Here is a 23,234-nt window from a genome sequence, read left to right as displayed (position 1 = left end):
CATTCCTATGGATTATAGGAAAACGAAACTATCAATTAGGCTGGTTTCCTTCCAGACCACTGCTTCTCATTGCAAGATAGAAGGTCAACAATCTGCTGAGAAGGGACCCAAGTCGTGTGTCATTTCAACAAACCCCTGCAGGGCTTCCCAGATTCACTCTGAGCACTGGCTCATCAGCCTGGTGTGTCTACAGGTCCGAGGTCATTGATGTAAGTCCAGGAGGTGCCACTGTGCAGAGGAATGCCCTTCCATTGTTTCATTTTAATTAAACATCATTTGCAGTTCTCTTCCTAAGCCAGAGTAGCCCCAGGGCCTCCAAACTGACAGCTGTTAGAAGCCGCCTCCCACCCTCAGGCTTCTGCCACACATCACTGGGAATCAGGGTAGAGACCCACCGGCCTTTGGTTCACCCTCCGGCAGGAAATCGCTTCCTGCACTCATCCATGGGACAAAAGCCAGCCACGCCATCAGAAACCATAAAGAGGCCAAGGGCAAGCAGCCATTCACTTGGATGCAATTCTCTTCAGGGTCTCTGTTTTTCTGTGCTGTTTCCTTTCTCTGCCCCATTATACTCCAATTTAACTTGATTTCTAAAGTGTGTGTGTGTGTGTGTCCCTGTACCTCAGTGGCTTGCATGTTTTCTTAATCTTTACCTTTCCCTCAGGCCCTGGCATAGGAAAAGTGTGTGAGAACAGGTCTCCATATTCACAGCTTGTCAGACACTTGTATGTACCCACCCAAAATTTGTAAAAAAAAAAAGCTATTCAGTACCAAAGTGTGCAAGATGTTAAAGACAGACATGAATAAAATACCTATGTATTAAAAAAATGTCAAATGTTATAAAGGAGTCAGTTATGAAAATCAATCATTGTAATGTATGCAGGGAGTGTCATTAAAACTCCAAAATTACACAGAGGAAGGTAAGGCAGACTTGGGCAGAATGGGGAGCACACAGGAGTAAACAAAGGGGACTATTGTACTAGATCCTAAGGACTAGGGTAGAGTACGGAGAGTTCCAGAAAGAAACATCAGCATAATCTAATATGAAAGAATGTGGATGACCAGATGGATTCAGGAGACTCTAGCAAGTTCTTCACCCTCTGAATGTTGGGTAAGTGCACAATATGAAACATGAAGGTAGACAGGCAATGGGGACCAGGTTTTAGAGAGCTCTGTGTGAACCCCTGGCGACTTTCTCTGGCAGTGTAAGTAGCTTACACTCTTTAAGCCGCACAATACACTGAGCACGCATTATCCTGTCTCAGTAAAGGAGCTATTAGATTGAACCATAAGAAACTCACCAGGATTCCATCCCTTTGACCCACAGACATGGAAATCCCATAGTCAAGCTAGCGCAGTTCTTATGGCCATTTAAGAGGCAGGAGAATTACAGCACCTTCATGTTTACCCAGTGACACGTAGCTGCTACGTAAGAGGTAGTTTCAAACCTATGTGCTTTCAGAGGAAGGGATACATTTTACATAATGGAACAAGAAGACCTCAAGAGAGTGAAGGTGAGCACATTGGTTACCTAGAGCAGAGCATCATGGGAGGAGGGAAAAACCAAGTACACATTTCCTGAAGCGAAAAGATAGTCTAGGGACCCCACAGAGCAGAGAGAAGGGGTAAGAGAATGGTAGGGGCTGAAATTTGAACTGTGACATGAAGTGAGATTAGGTTCAGCTTTTAGTCCAGTGAAGACAGGAGAATGGACTCAGATGATTATCCAACTCCTATGTAAGAACTAACTTGGAAATGATATAAAAATGTAAACAGGAGAACTGAAAGTATAAAAGTACAAAGGAAAACTTCATGTCATTGCTCAGGATGGTGATTTATTGGATATGAACCCCCAAAGTGTAGGCAAAATTTTAAAAATAAAAATAAACAAATGGGAGACCACATCAATCTAAATCACAGCAGAGAAAACAACTGACCAAGTAAGAAATCCATAGACTGCAAGAAAGGATTTGCAAAATTGTACACAGGTAAGGGACTGGTGCTTAAAATGTATAAAAAACTCAAATTACTCAATGATGATAAAATAACTACAATTTTAAAAAATTGGATAAAGGATTTAGACATCTCAATAGAGAACAGTCAATTGACTGGCAGGTATATTTAAAAACTGGGAAATGGGGGCACCCTACCCAGAGGGGCTGGTGCAAATTAGTGTAGCCATGTTGGAAAATAGCTTCCAACATGTGTGGAGGCTTCACAAGAAAACTAAGACCAAATACCCCATATAATCCTGGAATACTACTGTCCTTAGGAAAGGAAATCAGTGTGTTGGGGGGGAGGGGGGATGCAAGCAAGAAAGAGTACCCTCTGTTCACATGCACAAGCTCATGAGTTAACAAGAAGAGTAGCTCTTCCACACTCATCCTTCATCCCTAGCAGTTGCTGAGACCAAAGCAAAAGAGCCTAGAGAGGGTCATGTGACTAATAGTACAATCCCACTTCTAAGACATGTCCCTCCCCCACCCTAGCTTCCATTCAGCTTTCTTCCCAGTCTGCAGGTGCCATTCTCCAGGTTACTCTTGTAGCTATTGTTGTTGTTAAGAATTTCATACCATATATGTAGTTGATATTTTATTCCTTTCTCCAACTCTTCCTAAATCCTCCCCTTCTCCCATGCATATCCATATATGCATCGGCCCTACCATGTCCAGGAAACACTTTGGGGAAAGGGGTATCATCTACAACCTCTGACTCTTACAGTCTCTCTACTTCTTCTGCAGTGATCCTGGAGCCTTTAGAAGAATGTGTAAAAAAATAAAATAAAATAAAAGACATCTATTTAGAGCTAAGCACTCCCATGTCTCTCATTCTCATACGCTGGTCAGATGTGCCTCTCTGTGTTACTTACCTTCTCCAACAAGAAGCAACGAGGGCTAAGCAAGGCCCTGATCTAGGAGTATAGCAATATGACATTGGCAGTCACACTATTATGCTACTTTAGCCAAATAATAGTGGTAGGTTCTCTTCTAGGGCCCATGATCTATCTAGTCACATTTTGTGTCACCATTCAGGCGCTTGGTCATTTATCCCCTTGTACAACACTCTGCTCTCAGCAGCATTTCCTCTTCTGACTGTGTTGTAAAAAGAAATTTGACAATCCATTGCACCCAAAGTCAAACATCTGTATGTCTGCTTGTGAACACAGATATATGTAATATAGGCATAAATGTGTTCCATATGTTTCCTGGGAGAACATGGCTCTACCAGAACAAGAGGGCATCCAACATTAATCACACACATGGATTTTGCTTAACAGTCTGCCCGTGGCTTTGATTTCTGAGAGAAATTAACATTTCAGTCTATGTAAATAATCTTTGCCTTTGAAAGAAACAGAAGAGAAATTATTCCCCCCCCCACCCCCGCAACAGAATTGGTCTCTTTCTGGTTAGTAAGCACCAGTTAAAGTCAAGGGTAAATTCTTCTACAGCCTTGCAACAGTTACCCTGGCTCGATGTTGATCAGCTAACAACTGTGCTCTGGTCACCTAAGTCTTCCTCTGTAGAAGGGAATGAGCCTGCCTTTCTGGAAGAGGCCTGTTGCTCTCACATTCACTTTCAGTGATGTTTGGAGCTGTTGCTGTAGCATGTGGTTCTTTTCCTGTCAATCCCCAGAAGTGATGGATCTGCTGAGCTTTTATTTGATATTTTGGAGGCTTCCATGCACCGTTATGTGACCATGTTGGCTTTTTACATGTGTAGTGCACTGCTTTGAATCTGGTCCCATCTGATAACTCCCACTACAGTCTTCAGAAGAATAGAAATTCCCTAGGGACCTGGCTTTGCTCTCACTCTTTTTTTTTTTAGCCCTGGCTGTCCTGGAACTCACTCTGTAGACCAGGCTGGCCTCGAACTCAGAAATTCACCTGCCTCTGCCTCCCAAGTGCTGGGATTAAAGGCATGCGCCACCACACCTGGCTTTGCTCTCACTCTTAACTAAGGAAACTGACTCCCCCAAAAATCAAAATGACTTCTTTATGAGAACCCATGGAACATATAACATCCTTGGAAAAATAACTTGATAAGTAGGCAAGGTTTTTGTTGTTGGTTTTTCTATGAAACTAATGCCCACATCTATAGAAGCTATTTGGTTAAAAGTCTTTGATGTGTGATTATGACACCAGTTAATACTTTCAGGAGAGTTGCATCATCTGACTTCAGCTTCCTTGTGGTACCCTACTATATGGCTCAGTCATAGCCCTAGGGAGGCTTTGGGAAGTGGGTAAATGGGAGATCCCGACACCTGGCTCAGAAGCACTCGTTTACTAAGTGTGTAGTCAATGGTAGTCCTTGACACTCTGCCCTTCTGCACCTCCCTCATTTGAAAATAATGCCATCAGCCCAAACAACATTAGCAACACATTCAAAAGACAAAGCAGCCTGAGAGAGATGAACATCCAATTAGGGAATACTCTGGGGTTGGGATAAAGAATGACAGAAGGCTATTGGGGCTGACATAGAAAGATTCCTAAGAAATCTTTGACCAATAGAAATGGAAAAAAGAGCAAATCACAAAACCGAAACTGAAAAGCCAGTCCTATATATTTTATTAATAGAGATCCGTGTAGAAATGTAAACTGAGAATTTCCACATGTTCATGGGTAAACAGCTATGGATGTATGTGTGTAATATACCTCTCCACTCTTAGAATTGTGAAAGTGCACCTCCACATCATACAGATGCATTACGAATTGTTCTTCAGTGACTGAGGTACACTGGGGGCAGAATCTTCTTTTTATCCAGTGTCCTTTATTTTCTACAAGGAGGGAACACTATGAAACACCATGGCCAAAGCAACACGGGGAGGAATGAGTTTATTTAACTGACACTTCCATATTACTCTTCCTCACTGGAGGAAGTCAGCACAGGAACTCAAACAAGGCAGGAACCTGGAGGCAAGAACCTAGAGGCAGTAGCTAACGCTAATGAGGTCTTTTAGGGACGCTGCTTACTAGCTTGCACATCATGACTTGCTTTCTTATAGAACCCAGGACTACTAAGGGCTCATGGGTGGCACCACCCACAATGGCATGGACCCTTCCCCATAAATCACTCTTTTAAAAAATGCCCCATAGGCTTTCCCCAAAATGTCTCATGGAGACATTTTCTCAGTGGAGTCTCCCTTTTCTCTGATGACTCTAGCTTGTGTGAGGTTGGCATAAAACTAACCAGGACAGCATGTAACTTGGAAATAACAAAAACTAAGTTGATCCATTTCCTTCTTCAAGACTAATGCGGTGGAAAGATGGCTCTGCCGTTAAAAGCATTTCAGAAGAGTTAGGAAGGGCTAAAGGAGAGTTAGTTGGATCTCCACTATCCCTTTTGTCTAATACTCTTTCCTTCCTTTCCTCTTATTATGCAATCCCACAAGCTGAAAATTTGCTATTCTAGCCTCTCCTGTGGCTCCAAAAAGGCAGACAATGTGGCTAATGAGACATGAATGGATAGGCTGGAAGGAAGAGGTGGCGGTACCTTTTGTCCTTGCCTTGAAAGGATAAGATGCCTGAAACCACAACAGCTAGTTGGCCAGTGTGAAGTGTCAAGGCTAAGGAACCGCAGAGGCCAGGCCACATGTTGTTTAGCTACTAAACAAATACCAGCAGCTGCCTGCCTCCGGAACTCTTAAGGTTATTAAGAAATATAAATCTCTGTTAGTTTAAGCTACTGTTGAGTATTTTGTTGCTAGCAGCCATGTTCATTCCAAACCAGCATAAATGCTTACTATGTGCCAGGAAAAGGCAAACTAGAGATATTCATTTTCCAAGAAAGAGGAAGAATCAGAAGCCACATAAAATCACCAAGATTACAGAAGAAGTTGATGCTCACAATCCAAACAAGAACAGGAACAAAACGAGAGTAACACAATTTCTTCAGTCCCCGTCTCAGGGAGAACGCGAAGGCATGTGATCCAGAGTCATAAAAACAAGAGGGATATTGAGCCAATTAAATGAGATATAATTTATGGATGTGGTTTATAAATACAATAACAGTATACTAACCTAAGGGCTAGCAGAGGGGTGCATGTGGTTAGGTTGAACCATATATAGATAGTAGCTAAAATTCCATGCTCTATCATACCACTGGGCTTAAAGTCTCAACATGCCACATGCTAAGATATGGATCTCCATAAATGTTATATCATTTCTCTGCTGTACTTCGTTTTCCTAATATAAAAATTAGTACCACAGTAGTGATTATTTCCATGGTACTTTGGTAAGATTTCAATAAAACACTAGAGGGCTTTGTCCAGTGTACTAGAGGGCTCTGTTATTGTCATATTAGATGACTTCAGAGGTATCCAAAGGCACCTGGGTATCAAAATGAATGGTCACTGCTTCCCCATTACCTACAGAAAGAGCCACAGTAGTTGTTTCCAGTTTACAAAATAAATAAATAAATAAATAAATAAACCTTGGGGAACCACTGCTATTAAAGAAATGTAGCACTCACCAAAGAAAGAAAAACCTTGGCAGTCCTGAAATATGTCTAGGGGAGCCTCAAAAAGCAAGTGGGGAACTGAGGGGATACAATAGAATGGTGGGAAATGCTGGGAAAAGGTAAGATGTGAACCCAGAGGACACAAAAGAACACCCAAGGAAAACAACACCTACACAAGACAGTGTAGGAAGCATCCCAAGCCATCAAGTGATGGTCAAACACAAGTGCAAAAAGGATTAGGGAGATTCAAAAGGCCAGAGAGATGCGAGGGGTGGGGAGAGATCATGGTCTAGGAACATTCAAGTGAAATGATGATCCAAGAACATTCAAGCAGAAACGGGAAGCCACAGATCCTTTTACATAAGCACAGCAGAGCAAAGAGTCATCCCAGGGAGGGCAGATGTGAGCCAGATCATGAAAGCAACAAGCCCTTGAGCATATCTGGCATAGTCTGGGTGTGGAGGCCACAGGGGGAGACCAAAGCAAAGAGACTGTGAAAGGGGGTACCATAGTGGAGGAGGCATCCAAGTACAGCAGGCTAATAATAGCGAGGGGTTGAGACAGATGCAGAAGTCATGAGCAAAGCCTGGAGTGGGAAAAGGGAAAAGGTGAGTTAGCCCAGTGGTCAGAGCCATATGTTGATACAGATCAGCAAGTACCAAGATGAGCAAGTTAGCAACCAGGGCTCGGCCTGGCCAGTGGGGCTTTTGGCTCCGATGAGTGATTATGGTGAAGACTTATGCTTGGGTTTGTCAGTGTGGACAACAAAATTAAGCCAGTTAGAACTCAAGAAACCCACAAACAAGGGATCAGGGGTGCTTAACTCAGTAGTAGGCCCTTGTCTAAGCAAACCCAAGATCCTGGGTTAGGTTCCCAAGTCCGAAAGGGGGAGAGAGGAAGGGAGGAAAGAAGGGAGGATAAGAAAGACAGAGGGGAATGTGCCACACACCAACAAATGCCGAAGCCCCTTTGGTTCTGCCACAATTCACTGTCGCCTCCACTCCGACAAGTGTATATGGTCAAGTCTTATATATTGTAGGTGGAAAAAAGATCTTGAAGTGGAACAAAACCCAAGACACTAAGTTTACAGGACGTAAAGTGAAAGAGAGATCTTAGGAGCCAAGTCCACTGCCTCAAAAGGCAGGTGATGTGCTCCATAGAAGACGGAGAAGCTGAAGAGGAGGGGATCTGTCCAGAGGCATTTAGTCCATTTTGACCAACAGACAGGCTTGGCTTCAGCTGAGCTTAAGTAGTTGAATCTCCTAAATGCTGAAGCAGCCTTTTCTGCATGCATGGCTCTTGTGCACAGCAAGGTCAAGAACAGAAACTCTCAAGGTCATACCCAGCTGTTTGGAATTCGGGGCTTAGTGATCATAGACATGAGGAGTATCTATATGCTTGTCAACTCAAACTACAGGCTATGTTTGGATGGGCTGGTGCAGGGGGCTTGCACCAAGTAAGTGGGTGGAAGAGGCTGGCTTCAGGTGGTCTTAAAAGACAAATGAACCCTTGTAGAACAGGGAAGAATGCTAGAAAAGAACCATACAGGCCCGATCCCAATTATAGAACAGCTTAATGCCTGTCCAAAAGCAAAGTAGTCTCAGCTAAGAGAGTCACCAGGCTTCCCCACAGGAATTCCAATGGTGTTCCATCAACCCAAAGCTTCCTGGGCTTGTTCCATGCCACCAGGCTGTGCTGACAGCATCTACTTCATGCGGCTCTTGATTTCTGATTCCCACAGCACTTTCCATCCTCCTGACTGTTCTTGCTAAGCCTCATTGTGGCAGTAGAATGGAGGGCAGAAAATCAGCCTAGTGAGGATTGAAGAATGAATATGTGAGCAAAATATGGGAAGAAATGGGTATCAGTGGCACTTGTGAACTCTGTGTGTGTAACCATGATATATGCACGCCCTTCTGCACGTGTGCACAAGTGTCCTCCTCTATCAGCCTCACAGCCTTGAGAAAAGGTTTCTCACTGAACCCAGACTTGATGGTTTGTTCCGCGAGCCTGGCTAGCCATGATCTGCAAGGACCCCTCTGCCTCCTCCTCTACTCTCCCACTTCAGTGTTGTGGTTATGGGCACACACATATGGCCAACCTTAGCTTTGTATGTGTGACTCTGAACTCAGGCCCTCATGCTTGAGAGGTGTTCTTACTGCCCATCTCCAATCCCATAGCACTGTAAAATTTTACAACGGGGGGGGGGGAGGTAAAAAGAGGCAGAAACTTAGAGAAAGTCAAGAAATCCTCAGAAGACAAGGACAAGGACAGAGAAAGCTGGAGACAGAGGAGAAAGGAAACTGAGGGGAGACTAAAGGGGGGCAGTAGGTGCACTCGGGCAGAAGAGACTCCTGCTATTTGCCCCTGGTTCTGTAAGCTCTAAATGAACTTGAACAGCTCAAGCTGTCTTGGGTTTACATTTGAAGATGGTAGGGAGGTGGAGTGGGGCTCAGAAACATAGTGTTCTGCCCCCCATTCTCATTAAAGTAGAAGTGTAAAAGCCTACATTCCTGTCTGTTGCCATATGACCCAAGGCAAGTCACATTGCTACTCTAAGCCTTAGTTTCTTTGTGTGCAAGGTGGGATCTAATTGCCTGCTTGAAGTGTGGGGAGGGGGCACTTGTGGAGAAAGAATGAGCAGACAGCACAACTCCTTGGCATAAACAACAAGCAAGTTATCACTTGTTATTCTGTTTGTTAACAATTACTACAAAGACAAACAGCACAGGTATAGCTCCAGGTGTCATATATACAAAGGTCTGACTCTTAACCATTCACCTAGAAGATCGAGATGTTTGTATGAATCAAGCCACTACACGAATATATAGTAAATGCTAAGTGCTTCATGGAGCTCCAGCTGTACCCTGGGTAGGAAGAGATCTTGTGTTCACTAAAAGCCACCCCCCACCGGCCCCACCAAACACTCTCTACCGGCTGTAATTATGCCACTGAAATGTCAGTATCTTTTCCCTCTATATCTGAGTAACAAGGTCTCCTATTAAAATGTTACTGTCATCTGGAAGGCAAAACCTATCAAGTTTTTATCAACTGTTAACACTTCGGATATCATGAGTTTAACAGATTAGCTACTTAGTGATTTTGCAAGCAAAGCAAATAGCTGCACCTGACATGAGCTCATTGCTCATAGCCCTGGGGAGGGGCTCCAGAAGAGTCCCATCTGTGGGAAAGAAAGACACAAAGGGGAAAACAAAGCCAGATGTCACCGAGTTAAGTCCTGAATACAGAGGAACCCCCTTGGGAAGCTGTAGTGGAGTTCCAGAGGGAACCAGAACTGTGCACAGAGAGAGAGTTTCAGAAAATGAGGGAGACTGACTGAGAGGGAGCATGGCAGTCAGCTTACCCGGGATGGTTCTGATAAAGGTTGTTGCAAGAGATGAGTTGGGAGTTAACTGTGGAGGCAGAGAGTCCACCAAGCCCAGGGCCTAGGATCTTCCAAAGGTTGAGTGAGGTGGTTTGAGGATTCAAGCATGCTTGCACTTGAACTAGGATGCTAACAGATGATACGGAACATCATCCACAGCATTCACCCAAAGCATGCTCGGCTTCTAAAGGCAGACCTCCGAGGACACATGTGTTCAGCCAGCTCTGAAACTCTAAGAGGCCTGGTTGGCAAAGGGAAGAGGAGATTGTCGTTGGGGCATTAGAGAAAATTGGGTCTGGAGAGTCTGCTGAAACCTGTGTGTAAAAAAAGGGAAGGAATCGATCAATAGCAGCCATCTTGAAAGATATGACAAGTCTGAAGCTCGGTGACAGAAAGGCTCAGCTTTGCTTGGGTCATCGTTACAACTCCCAGTGCTGGTCTCAGTTCCAGACACACAATGACAGCAAACGTGAGTGTGAACATTGACTGTTTGGAATGTGTCTTCTCTAACCAAGAGCTCACCTTTTTCTTCTCCCTGAGGCAGGTAAGCGCTAACCTGGTCCATGAGTGAGATCACGATTAATAAGTAGAGGGTCAAATGGACTCTCCAAGGGCCAAGATTTGGGATAAGGAGGTCATGATGATTGGCCAATGTAGGGGGCCCATGTCTCTGTGGCTGTCCTTAAGTCTGGATGGGATTTTTGAGGTGCTTCCACTAACAGTTGGGCTAAACAGATATAAAGGAGATCCTCTGGAGCTCTTATCAGGAATGTTCCTTTCCTGAAAGTTAACCTTGTAGAAGAGGAAAACCAAGGCCTGCCAAAAAGTTACCTCAGCTTCCTTCCCATCACTGTACTTGAACAAGTTCAACACAGGCTTTTTCTTCTCTAGCTTGTCACAAAGCAGAGGAGCGCTACAAAGGACACATTTACCTCCTGGCCATGTCTGTCTCCCATACAGTCTCATGAAATCGGAGCAAACGATGAAGCTGGAGAAACTGAGGTCCCTCTGTGGCGTATGGTTCAGGAGCTGTTCCACACCATAAACAATGAGCATTCAAATTAAAGTGCTCCAAGACAGAGAAAGTCAAAATTTCACAATAACAGCACAGCAAAGGGAAGGCAAGGAAGCCTTTAATTGACGTAGCAGAGGGGAAAATTCGCAAGAACATATGGAGTACAAGTAACGAGCTGGACACAGCTTCAGGGGGAAATCTAGACCTTGGCTTCTTAGAAGTTCTTCCTTAATACTTCCCAACATCTGGATCCCATCCATCTGCCATGTACTGTCCCTGGGAAATGTAACCAAACAAATCAACTATTCTGCTCCTCATTTCAAACACTTTCATTTTACGGTGGACGGGAAATCTGCTGCAATCATTGCTAGAGCGTTTATGATTTTTTTTAAAAGTCAGCAAGTAGACAGACTAAAGCAGCTAAGGCAAGAGCCAGACCTTTCTGTTTGCATGCCACCTTTGGTTTCGTAGGTCCAACTCAGGCCCAAGAAGCTGGACCAAAATAAGCCGATTTCATCAGACTCCGGAGAGGTACAGTTTTAGAGAAATTAAAAGTCATCTGTGGGTTTCTTATTCCCCCTGTCTTCCATGACAACTGGCAGGCTCATTTTTCCATTCTCAACCTCCATGAGTGGAAAAGAAAAAGTTGATAAGTGTGTTAATTACCCAAATAGACATTCAAAACTTGCATGTTTATGGGTGATGGCCCCTTGCCAACCAAAACAAGTATCTACTAAAAGTTCAAGATGAATTTTTTTCTTCTACTTTGCCATAGTACTTTCACACATAGCCTTGTATTCAGAAAATGAAACTCACTTTTTCCCACCCTTAAAATGAAAGTAGTGGGGGAGGTGACCATTCAGCTGCCTTCCCCAGCCAAATTCTATAAGCTTAAGCACAGATGTGTATACCTATCTTTGTGTGTGTGTGTGTGTGTGTGTGTGTGTGTGTGTATGTAATATAGGACAATATCTAAATGTAAAAAATAAACTTTCATGTATCTGTGCACACACATGTGTGTGCACACTCACCTATGGAGAGCCAAACTGACATGCCAGCATCACTCTAAGATACAGATGTATATTCCCATGCATCTGACATGGATTTTGCCTCTCAGGCTAGGTTTAAAAAAGGAAGTAAGGACTTGGAATCATGGGTGGAAAATGGGTTTTGACTTGCTTGCCAAAGCTTATCCCTTGCCAGGATCATTATGTTGAAAAACATTGGTGAAGCCATGCCTGGGCCCAGCATAAAAGAGTGCTTATATTTATAATGAGTATTTATATATAGGGAACATTTATGATGAGTAATTAAAATAAGTCATAACATGAGACAGATCATACATGATATTTCTGCTGTTCTCAATAAGTCTATTAAAGTCTAAATCCTATTCCATTTGTGGGAAGAGCAGTCTTGGGGACAAAGAGAGGAGCTAGTGTTTGGATAATGTATCCTTTGAGATTTATTTAAAAAAAAAAAATCCAAAAACTGGGATTTGTCTATGGTCAGAAATGAAAGCTCAGCATTGTGAGCCCAGATTCATTAGCTCCCTACACCACTCCTCAAGTGCCACAAAATGGTACACTCACTCATGCCCAGCAAATAGGCTGGGCAGAGCCCGAACGGAAAAGAAGCAATCTCCCATATCTCAGTATTTCAAGCAGAATAAATTCAATTATGAAATTGGTTGTGTAGATAACTGAAAATGTAAGAAACTAAATCGGTGGGAAAACCCTTGGATGAGTAGCAGCAGGAAGAGACCCTGTCCTTCCTGAAAGGGCACTGGGAGAGGGTGACAAGTCACTGTTCTGAAGCTGCCCAGCAAGGGTTGACATCACTGACAGGGAATCCATCGAGAGCTAGAATCCCTGAAAGGAAAGCCAGAAAGGCCTGCTTCCCTCCAATCCTGATTTAGTCTCCAGTCCTCCACAAGTGGTAGAAAGGAAGCCCCAGAAATACTCTCATTGACCACATGCACTCAGATGGCCTTTGCAAAGAAAGCAAGCCCAGGAATCCTAAACACACAGCTGTAAGGAACAGCAGGCAGAGATAAGGTAATATATTGCCAGAGAAGTAGATACACATGGGATTTCAGGCCAGGAGTTTAAAATCAAATACCATAACTACCTCCTCTGGTAGACCTAATTTTTTTCTACCTAATCCATTAACTTATTCCTAGTAGTACATTATTCCTCTCTCTTAATGCAGAAGGCCAGGGTCCTTTCCTTCCATCTGAGATCTGAGCCTCTAGATTCAGGGTCAAGGGGCACCAATTGTTATAGAAAAGTTTTAATGGGAGTTCTGAGCCAACGTGAAGATATCCTCCAGGCCTGACTCCTCCAACTCTCATACGAAGGCTTAAGACACAGAGAGAAAAGAGAAACTGCCAGGGAGGGTGGCCCAGGAATATTAACTCTCCTCAGAGACCTATAAGTTAAATGAAAATGTCTTTAAAGTGGTAGATTGTAGATAATTCTGAAGCTATGAGATCTTTGACTCGGTCAATGGTTTAATAAGATGATGATTCTCAATGCATGGCCCTGTCTATCAATACCCAAACTACTTTGAGACTTCGGTTAAAAATTTAAACTCACAAGAATAGCCAAACCTAGGTATCGAATTTGAAGAAGGTATTTCGGATAGTGCTTCTAAGATATGTTATAAAGAAGGTGCTCAGCATCACCTAGAAGTTCAGGGTGTAGCTATTGGAATTCCTTCTCCTAAATTAGGAATAGCCCTTAGTGATCATGGCATCTACATCCACCAAGTATTTGCTGCTTTTTCGATGGTCTAGGAGAAGCCCTGGCCATTTCCCAGTCTATTCCTTGAAATCTGTTCCACCTTTAGACTATTAATTAAAAGTATTAATAATACTTTTCTTTTTCCCCCTTCCTTGGAGAAAATCTCAGAGGTAATGGTTTGCCCCCTCTCATCCCTACAATCCTCCCTCACTTCCCTCTCTTCTGCCTCACACAGGAATCCACCGGGAGAACCCTCCCCTGAAAGGAGGGTCTGAGTTGTCAGCTTCTCTTGCATGCCCCTCTCAAGTGGCAGAGGAAGTGACTGTAGTAGGCACAGCTGCCCTAGCTGTAGGTCAGAGGCTTGTTCATCACAGGTGGTGGGGGTCTTGTCCCCTTGGGGTTTGACTGAGGCTGAAGGCCCCCTGAAGGTTCCTGCTGATTTACAGCTAGCTGATCTTGAGATGCAAATATTCTTCCCATGGAAGCTTTCACTCTGGAGGCTTCAAGGTCCCCCTTCTTCTGGGAAAGGACTGAAGTGCAGCATTTTTATTTGTGTCTAGGATAACGGTGTTTTCTTTTAAACAATCAACAGAGGCCACCTTCCTGGGGATAGAAGATGAAAAGATGGTGAGATTACCTGCCAGGACCAGTTAGGTTTTAATGATTTTCATGTGAACTTTTCTAGAATTGCCATACAGCAACCAAGTCATAGGATGCTGTTCTAATAAAATTAAAATTACTAAAGTAAACTGCCAGGCATCTGGAAAGTATGGGAAAACACAGCCTATTATGTAAACTGACATCCAAATATTGTACACCTACATGGTCCCTGAATTACAACAAAGGCATTATGCCTTATTTGTTTTTACATTTTAATTTTCTTGTAAGTAGTTTTTAATCAATAGATATCAAAATCACATTCAGCATCAATTTTCTTTATGCTGTCCAGTGGGCTCTAGTTTCCTTATATCAAATAATCAAATTCAATTTCATATTTAGTCTAGAGCTGAAGAAAGAAAACAAGGGGGAAATCAAGTTGTTACAGATATGCAAATAGAATATTCCTCTTCTCCTCTGGCTACCCTAGGATGTATCAGAAACACACTTAACATAGGAGTAAAGCTCCAAATATGCACAATTTTGTGATTCTCTGAGCATCAAGCTCTGTGTATAACTTTAAAAAAAAAAAAAGCCACACCAAACACCAAATGGCATTCAGTTTGATCATGAATATTGATAGTATTATATTTATTTTAAATATAATGTATTCATCGGTACTCAACCCAAAGTAAAATTAAACTCATCAGGATCAGAATAACTGTTTGGTTTTGCAAAAGTCAAGGACCCTTGTTGGGTGGCTTAATGACTTCTTGTTTGTGTTCTGTTTGCATAAATTATCCATCAAGTACAGCCATCAGTCCGGATGCAGCCTGGTACTTGCAGAGGAATGAGAGCCACATCAGAACCTCATTAAAGGGAGATGCGCTTGGAATGGAGTTCATCCCCTGCCTGGCAAGGGGCCTGCCTGCATCTCTCTCCTTCCCTTCGCACCAATTCCATTTGGAGCTGGAACTGGACTCAGGGACCCAGATTTTCGAGAGGCAATGGATGCAATCAAACAATAGAGGTCGTAAGAATCAGCCACTGCTCCTGTAGCCAAATGCAATAAAGAAAGAGGAAAAACACAGCTTAATGGGTTTTGAGGCAATCGGCTGAGTCTCTGAGAATGCAGGTGCAGGGGAATGCTTATGTACCTCCATCACTGCTCCCCCCACCCCCACCAAATCTTTTTTTTTTTTTCAATATCTACACACATTCTTTCTACCTCATAGTGTTTCTCCCCAATAAACTGGGTATGGATCAGACCCAAATCATGCTGTGTGTAATACTAATTAAGTAAGACAGCAAAAATAATGGCCTCCTTGTTTCCCACAGCACGATCATTGTGTTCCAGTCCGGACACATCCTGCAGCTATTCCTGTGTAATTGTGTTACTTAACTCAGGAAAACCTCTGAGAATGTTGTTGTCTAGAAAAAGATAATGTAAAGTGAAGTTGTGGAGCATGAAAGAAGCTATATAATGGGAGGGGGAGAGTAACTTCCCAGCAGAGTGATAAGATGTTAAGACTGTGAACAGTGCAGAGCTGAGCATATGCTGTATTGGAATTAAAAAAAAAAAAAAAAAAAAAAAAGTGCAGGTGAATTCAAGGGAAAGGAGAAAACACTCCACTTCTTGCTGCAATCTTAAGCAAAATTGCCTGTGTACCTAGAGACGGTTTGGTTGGTTCACAGACCTTTCTTCTGAAGTAAGAAATTGAAAAGCATTCTCAAATGATGATCATCACTAGAAACTCGCCTTGGCTAAAGCTGCCCTCAAGGCTGAGACACTATTACCAGTAGCTTATGCTTGTCACACATGGTATGGGCAAGACAGCATATTCCTGCAAGATCCACACAGCTGGGGCCTAGAGTCACACTTATAACTGGCTCAGCTGGCCCAGACTGGACTTTAATGCTCTAAACTGATACCCTAACCAGATAAGATATGATATGCTCAGTAATAAAGTACATCCTCAGGCCGAGTCATGCCTCATAATCCAACCTTACAGGTTCAAGTACATGACGGAACACCATGCACACAGGTGACAGGAAGCAGCTGTGTTCCATTTACACAGAGGACAGGAAAAGAGGGAAGGGAGCTGAAATTAAAACAGACATCTGTGGCAAGTATTAAGACAGAAATAAGAACAATGGCGTTATTAAGCAGGGGGCTGCATGATTAGAGATTGAAGGCAAAGGGACCTGAGTATAGGCATCAGTGGCATCTAGAGCAAGCGGTCTGAACAGACATTTCTCAAAAAACAGAATCTTGAACGACATGAAAGTAGCATTTTGATAGACCCCAAGTGGTCAGAAATCAGCCATTTCATGTGATTCAACCTAATTCTCCTTCTGCCCTAAGTCAGAATCTTGATTATCACTTTGTCCTAGTTTCATTTGTGTTGCTGTGATAAATTATCCTGACCAAAAGTAACTAACTGCAGGGCAGAAGAAGGGGAGGGGAGTCATTCGCCTTACAATTCCATGTTATAGTCCAGCATAGCAGGGAAGTCATGGTGAAACAGCTAACCAGATCATACACACACAGTTAAAGAGCAGAGAGAGACACACATACCCATGCTACCTGCTTGTTTCATCTAGCTTTCTCCTATCCTACACAGCACACACACACACACACACACACACACACACACCTGCCTGCCTGCCAGCCCAGGGAATGGTGCCACTCACAATAGGCTGAGTCTTCCTACATCAAACCCAACCCCACCCCACCCCCAAGACATATCCATAGGCCAACCCTACCTAAGTATTCTCTCAGGCTCTCTTCACAGGTTGTGACAAGCTGGCATTTAAAACTAACTACTCATACCTAGAGCATATCAGGCAATGATTAAATAACTGTGCTGGGAAAGTATAAATAAATTAATCTTCAAGTATCTGAAAGGAAAATAATTGACTGAATGACCAAGACCTTCCTAGATTATTTGGTACAGAGAGCAATCTGCTTTAGCTTACTTCTTCAGGCTCTATTTCTTCATGCAGGAGGTCACCTTATAGACCCTCTTTCTACATTCTCGGGTATCATAGACATTAGTCATTTATAGGCACTGTCAGAAATTATCCTTTTGCTCCTTCAGGTCACCAGCAATGATGGCCAGTGAAAATTCTGTGATTCACATCTGTCTCTAAATTTTTTTTTGGATGATAATAGAAAATAAATAAATAAATAAAAGATAAACCAAGGATTGTTTGCTTCAGAGTCTATTTTCTGGTTTATAAGCATTCAAGGGAAACAAGCTCATCTGTATGGTACATGTCTGTGTTTCTTCTCTGCTTACGGCTTCTGAGACATACAGCAGTCCCTCAGCATCATAACGTACACCAGCTGTATCCTTTCACTTGTACAACCCTTGTGGCGATCCTTATTCATTTCCCTTTATCGTCTCACGCCCCACATCCAACACATCAGCAAATCTTGAAGCTTGTATTCCAAATCAGCCACTACCCACCATGCCTCATCTGTGCACATACGGACACCACACCCAAGCTACTTCTCTCTCCTGATTACCTCAAGAACCACTGACTGGTCTCCCTGGTTTTACTTGGCTCCCTATACCTTATATTCTGGGAGGCATGAAATTATCACCCTCAAAAAGCTTCCATTAACTCCCATTCACTCAAAGGAAAAGCCGGAGTCCCACCAATAGTTCTAAGGCCTGCCCCATGGCCTCCCATGAACCCTGGTTACCTTCCTGACTAAACCTGCACCCCAAGCCCAACCAAACTTCCACTCCAGTCTGACCTGCTTGTCACCCTGTCAACAACAGTATCCACCCTTCACCAGCTCTTTGTTTCTCGTCCCTCTGTAGTATTATATTCCCTTGGCCTTTGTGTGATTTAAAAACAGCTCTTCTTGCAAATATAAACCCTACCTGGGGACTCTTCTTTCAGCAAATAGAGTGCACAGAAATGACCGCTGTCATATAAAGTGGGTGAGTTGGCTTTCTCCTTGTTCTTGGAAGCCAGCGTGTGAAGAACAACTGAGGCCTCCTACAAGAGTAGCCTCTAGCCCCAGGAAGCCATCTTAGCACAGACCTACTCAGTAGTTTTACTCACTCTCATGACAAGAGTCACACATCCAGCTTAGCTACTCTCTGACTTATGACCCTCAGATGCTGCAAACAAATATGTTGTTATTATTTTAGCCTTTCTGTTTGCGGAAGATTTGTTATACAGCAACTGAGATCTAATATAGCCCTGTCGCCATCTGGATGTCTTCTAAATCTTACTTATCTATCCTGTATATCGATGTCTCCTCCAAGGACTGAGTTCTGTGAGGGCAAGGATGTTTGTTCATTTTGTTCATTACTGTGCTCCGCAGTCTCAGCACAGTTAAATGAGTCACACTTCTGTTTTAATAATGAATGAGGTCAGTATCTAAGACACACACACATATTAGATCAGCAAAAATGTATATATTCACACATATAAATACACAAAATGTATATATTCACACATATAAATACACAAAATGTATATATTCACACATATAAATACACACACACACACAAACACACACATTTTGATATCTATCAAAAATACATATGACTTGGATTGAGGTTGTGGGCAGAATGATTGCCCTGGTCACACAGCAGTCACCTGTCATCGTGACAGTGGTATTAAACTAGCGACCAACCATAGGAATGACCTATTTTTCTACTGAATGCTAAAGATGGACTCTCATCAAGAAACAAGTCAACTAGTGGGTTACTTACAAGCTATTGGTCTTTCAGACAGGCAAACAACAAAACGACTGGCACATCTTCCTACATCATCCTGGTTGTCTTGGTTCAGCAAGTCTGGAAGGAGGCCTTAACCTCTGTCTAAAAAAATCTTCTAGATTACTCTACTGTACAACGAAGACTGAGGGTCCCCTGGCTGGATGTTGATCAGCTACAGGTGATAGTTGGAGCCATTGTCAGGTTGTGCTGGAGGCATTTCGTGGAAACTCAGCATCTCTGAAGTCTCCCTCTTCTTGGTGTTTTCTGTTGCTGGGCACTGTGGTAAATCTTGAGAGAGTGCAGAGCTTGGCAGAACTCGGGATCTAGGCAAGGAGATCAGAGTCTTACCCAAGGAGACATCCAACCCACAATGACAGGAGTCAGCATCCAGCCTCAACCCTGCTTTTCCCATCATCCAAGCCAGGACTCACTCTACAGTGACACACCCACTGGGCTGAAGATAGATTTGCCATCCATCATCACTATCACCATCACCATCACCATCACCATCACCATCACCATCACCATCACCATCACCATCACCATCACCATCACCATCATCATCAAAAAGACACAGCCAGGAGCTGGACAGCAACTGATTCCAAGGGAGAGCTGAAGCCACCTATGGAAAATGTGCACATAGGAAAGGTGGGATATTTGAAGGGAACCTCAAGGAACACCAGAATTTAAGGACTTCCCCTGGAAGAAGAACCTGCTGTGGCATCTAAATTGGTTCTCTGGCACTAAAAGGAAAGCCAGATAGCAGACAAAGTCCTTTAAACAGAGGTACGGCAGAAGAGACTGGTCTATACATTTAGAATTTGGTAAAGTTCGTTATCTAAACAAAAGAAACCTCCATCCTACTAGTTCATCCTTGATTAACGAAGAAGACAAATCAAAAGGTGGGGTGCACACAGCTAGGGCTCTGCAACCTGAGAGCTTCAATGTTCTGATCATCTATTAACCATTCTGGCACTTGGGGGGAATGGAAATCTCAATTTAAGGGTCTTTCCTTCCTCCTCTGCTGACCAATACCGCAGAATAAATTCCCTTTAAAGTAAGTTCTTCTTTTTTCAGATCTAATATTCAATGAAAACCGTTGCGTGTGAGATCATTACTGGTCCTGTTCTCTGGGAACTGGGAAGCACTATGCTATGTTATAAGGGAGGTTGTAACTGGCTCCATTGGTGAAAGAAGCAAACGGCAGGCATATGCTAATTTTCAGAGTAGTAGCTGACAGCATTATTCTTCATTTGGAAAGTATTTCAGTACCGATTGGAAGAGCTAGAACAAATATCCTCAGGCATTCTTGCGATTCCAGGGAGCTGTCAGAGGTAGAGATTAAACCCGGGAGTTCATTTGGGTTACACAACGCCCTGGGCTCCTCGGCTGCTGACAACACGGAGTACCGGCCTCCCCTCTTGTTGCTCACCACTCATCTCTGCCTGCCTCACGGAAGGTGTCTAAAGGCTGCAGCCCCAGGCCGACAGTACCACACAGCAGCTCTCCAACCTTCGGGTGTGGCGTGGGCCGAGACATAATTGATGCTGCAGCAGGTGGTGAGCTGATGGACGTGGGAGGTTGGAACTCCCTGTTCCCTCTGACAATTAATTCCTAAGAAACATTCTAAAGAGAGATTTCCAGTCCTCTTTCTACTCCCTCTAGCTGGGAGGGGAGGCAGGATTTAGAAAAACAAGGAGAAAAGGAAGACAGAAACAGTTGTTCATTCCTGCCATGCTTGGGGGGCAAGGCTTCTCAAGCCTTGCTCAGCACCCCAATATTTGGACAAGATCATGATTTGCTATGGGGATGCTCTGTGCATTATAGATGTTTGGCAGCATTCTGCTTTCTACCTATAAGACACCAGCTGTACATCCTTCCAAGTTCCAATGATGGCTGCCGTTACCTCCAGCTAAGAATTCCTACTCCAAAGCGGAGTATGGCATGTGCTTGTCCCAACACTCAGGAAGCTGAGGCAGATGGACCAGGGGTTCAAGCTACCCTTGGCTACAAAGGGAGACATTTTCTCAAAAGAGAGATAATCACTCTGCTAAATAACAACCCCCCCCCAACACACATGCATACACAAAAGGCATGCTGTAAGCAGTAGTACCTACTGTTCATGCTAATATTCTAACCAGGGCTCTCCATGTAAACCGATGTTACCTATGTATTCAACAAAAAAAAAATTAAATGAAAAATAGCAAAATACCTACCAACAGCACCACTTTGCTCATTCTGAAATCACACACACAGACAGCAAAATCCTCCATCATGGTCACCTTATCATATGGTAACCCTGGAACCCCTGTGGTCCCTGCCTCTGGATGTCATACCAGCTATTCTGCCTTGACCTTCCTCTTGTAGATCCCAAGACTAGCTTGGATGGAGAAGAAAAAGGCTGGCTATCAGGATTCATGATGAGAGATTCTGCTATATCATTTACCAGTTGCAGAACTTTCAAAACATCCCTGGGCCTTCCAAAGATGCTCTGCTTGCTTAAAGCCTCCATGAAGCCCAACTACAAGTCATGTGACTTCTATAGAACAGCTGGCAATGGCCAGGACTCACTTCCTTGTTGTGCTTCACAAGGGTTAGTGTTATTATCATGCCAAGTGAATGGTCCAGGAATGCTCCTGAGGTCAATTTGTGGAATTCATCTTTCCATTCAGTTCTCACCTTGCTGGAAGTTGCCTTTGCCTGATATGGAAACATGTGACAAGAACTCCAAGCAATTTCTTCATGAAACACTGTCCAACAAACAGCAACAAATAGCTAATGTGAACCGCCTGTGAGTACTCAGGTCATGTCAGTGAAGAAAGCGGATCAGATGACGGCCTGAGGAGGGCTTGCTTTTTCAATGACAGAGGAGTAGGTGCATGTAAACAGTGAACAAACAGGAAGAAGAGGCAGAGAAACAAATTACAGTGTCCTGGGAGCCAATAGATGGTGTGTGGGGTGGCAAGCAAAGGACATCCAGTCACATATGTGTAAGGGGACAAGGGCAATTATAACTTGGCATGGGCATCTTGGAAGAGAAGTGAAATTTAGACAGAGAGGCTGAGCAGGTTGTCTCTGAGCTCCCTAGGGAAGGAATTTCCAGACATGGACCATCTAACCAAATGCTGTAACATCCACAGGAGGCAATCATGTTGACAGGAACAGAACAAGCCAGGGGAAGACTAGGAAATGGGGTCAGATGTCTTGCAGGGAAGAACTGAGGTATCTGGCAAGTGTGGAAGGCACTACTCCATCTTAGCTGGAGTGCAAGTCCCCAGGGACACGAATCAACGCTTGAGTCTCTGACATAGAAATGAGTAAGCCACCAGAGAGTATGTGGTACCAGAGAAAAGGGGTTACTTGGCTCCAGGAAAACGTGACTGAATTCTAAGACTGTGGCCTTTTGAGGACTCGTTTACATGCAATGGAATGCAATGCAGTGGTCTCTGCCCACTGCTATTTAGAAATGATTCAGGCATCTCAGGTGCTATCAGGGCAACTCATCCACTACCACTCTCCTCTCCAAATGGCGCAGTGCCCCGCATCTGGGACACTTAGTGGTCACTAAGAAAGAAAGGCAGATATTCACTTCCAATGGCTTCTTCCATTCTCTGTGTATCAGACTTTAGCTGTTTAGTTGGATTCAAAATAAAATCGAGAAGGCCCTAACTCGATAGCAAGAGACCCAGAACCAACTGGAGCAAGGCATGGGTTTCCGGCCATGGCCTCCATACTGATGCATGTATCTCAAGCTTGCCTCTTCCTTCCCCAGCTATTTGCAGAGATGTCAGTATGAGAACACACAGTTGGCTTAGTGCCTGAGGGAGAGGCAGGATAAAGCAGTGGGGGGCGTGCCTCTCCCTATAAAAATTAATGGAACAAAGCACCCCTGTGTGCTGCATGAGTTTTATCTCCCAGGGAGTTTACTTTCCACCCTTCTCTCACCAAGCCCTCCTTCTGGGCTCTCCTGTCCCCTGGGTGTCTTTGGCAGAGGTTAAAGAATCATCATTAAAGGCATAGGGCCCACAGAGTAAGCAAGATGGGGGTGAGTTACATAGACTCAAAACATATATACACATTTAAATGCATGATAGTAATGTATGCATGTGCAAATGTATATGTGCACTATTCTGCTGCTGTTTTTTAAATAAACAAGATCATTAGCAATATCTAGAGGAGAAGGATTATATGGAAGGATATGAGGGAACCTACTGATGGTTTATAGACACTCCGATTCTCTCTCTCTCTCTCTCTCTCTCTCTCTCTCTCTCTCTCTCTCTGTGTGTGTGTGTGTGT

The 23,234-nt window shown here is 43.6% G+C and overlaps 1 long non-coding RNA gene across 2 annotated transcripts in view; it reads right to left on the bottom strand.

Moving 5' to 3' along the window:
• LOC115064029 overlaps positions 1-23,234 on the bottom strand; it is a 91,061-nt gene that overhangs the window by 20,098 nt on the left and 47,729 nt on the right. For both annotated transcript variants that reach the window (XR_003843877.1, XR_003843878.1), the window contains exons 3-5: positions 18,933-19,261; positions 10,773-14,199; positions 9,820-10,154 (exon numbers count right to left, since the gene is read on the bottom strand). This is a non-coding gene — a long non-coding RNA (uncharacterized LOC115064029). The remainder of the gene's footprint in view (positions 1-9,819; positions 10,155-10,772; positions 14,200-18,932; positions 19,262-23,234) is intronic.

The sequence above is a fragment of the Mus pahari genome, chromosome 5 (genome assembly GCF_900095145.1).
Source record: "Mus pahari chromosome 5, PAHARI_EIJ_v1.1, whole genome shotgun sequence".
NCBI lineage: Eukaryota > Metazoa > Chordata > Mammalia > Rodentia > Muridae > Mus > Mus pahari.
This window is presented reverse-complemented; position numbering and strand designations above follow the sequence as displayed.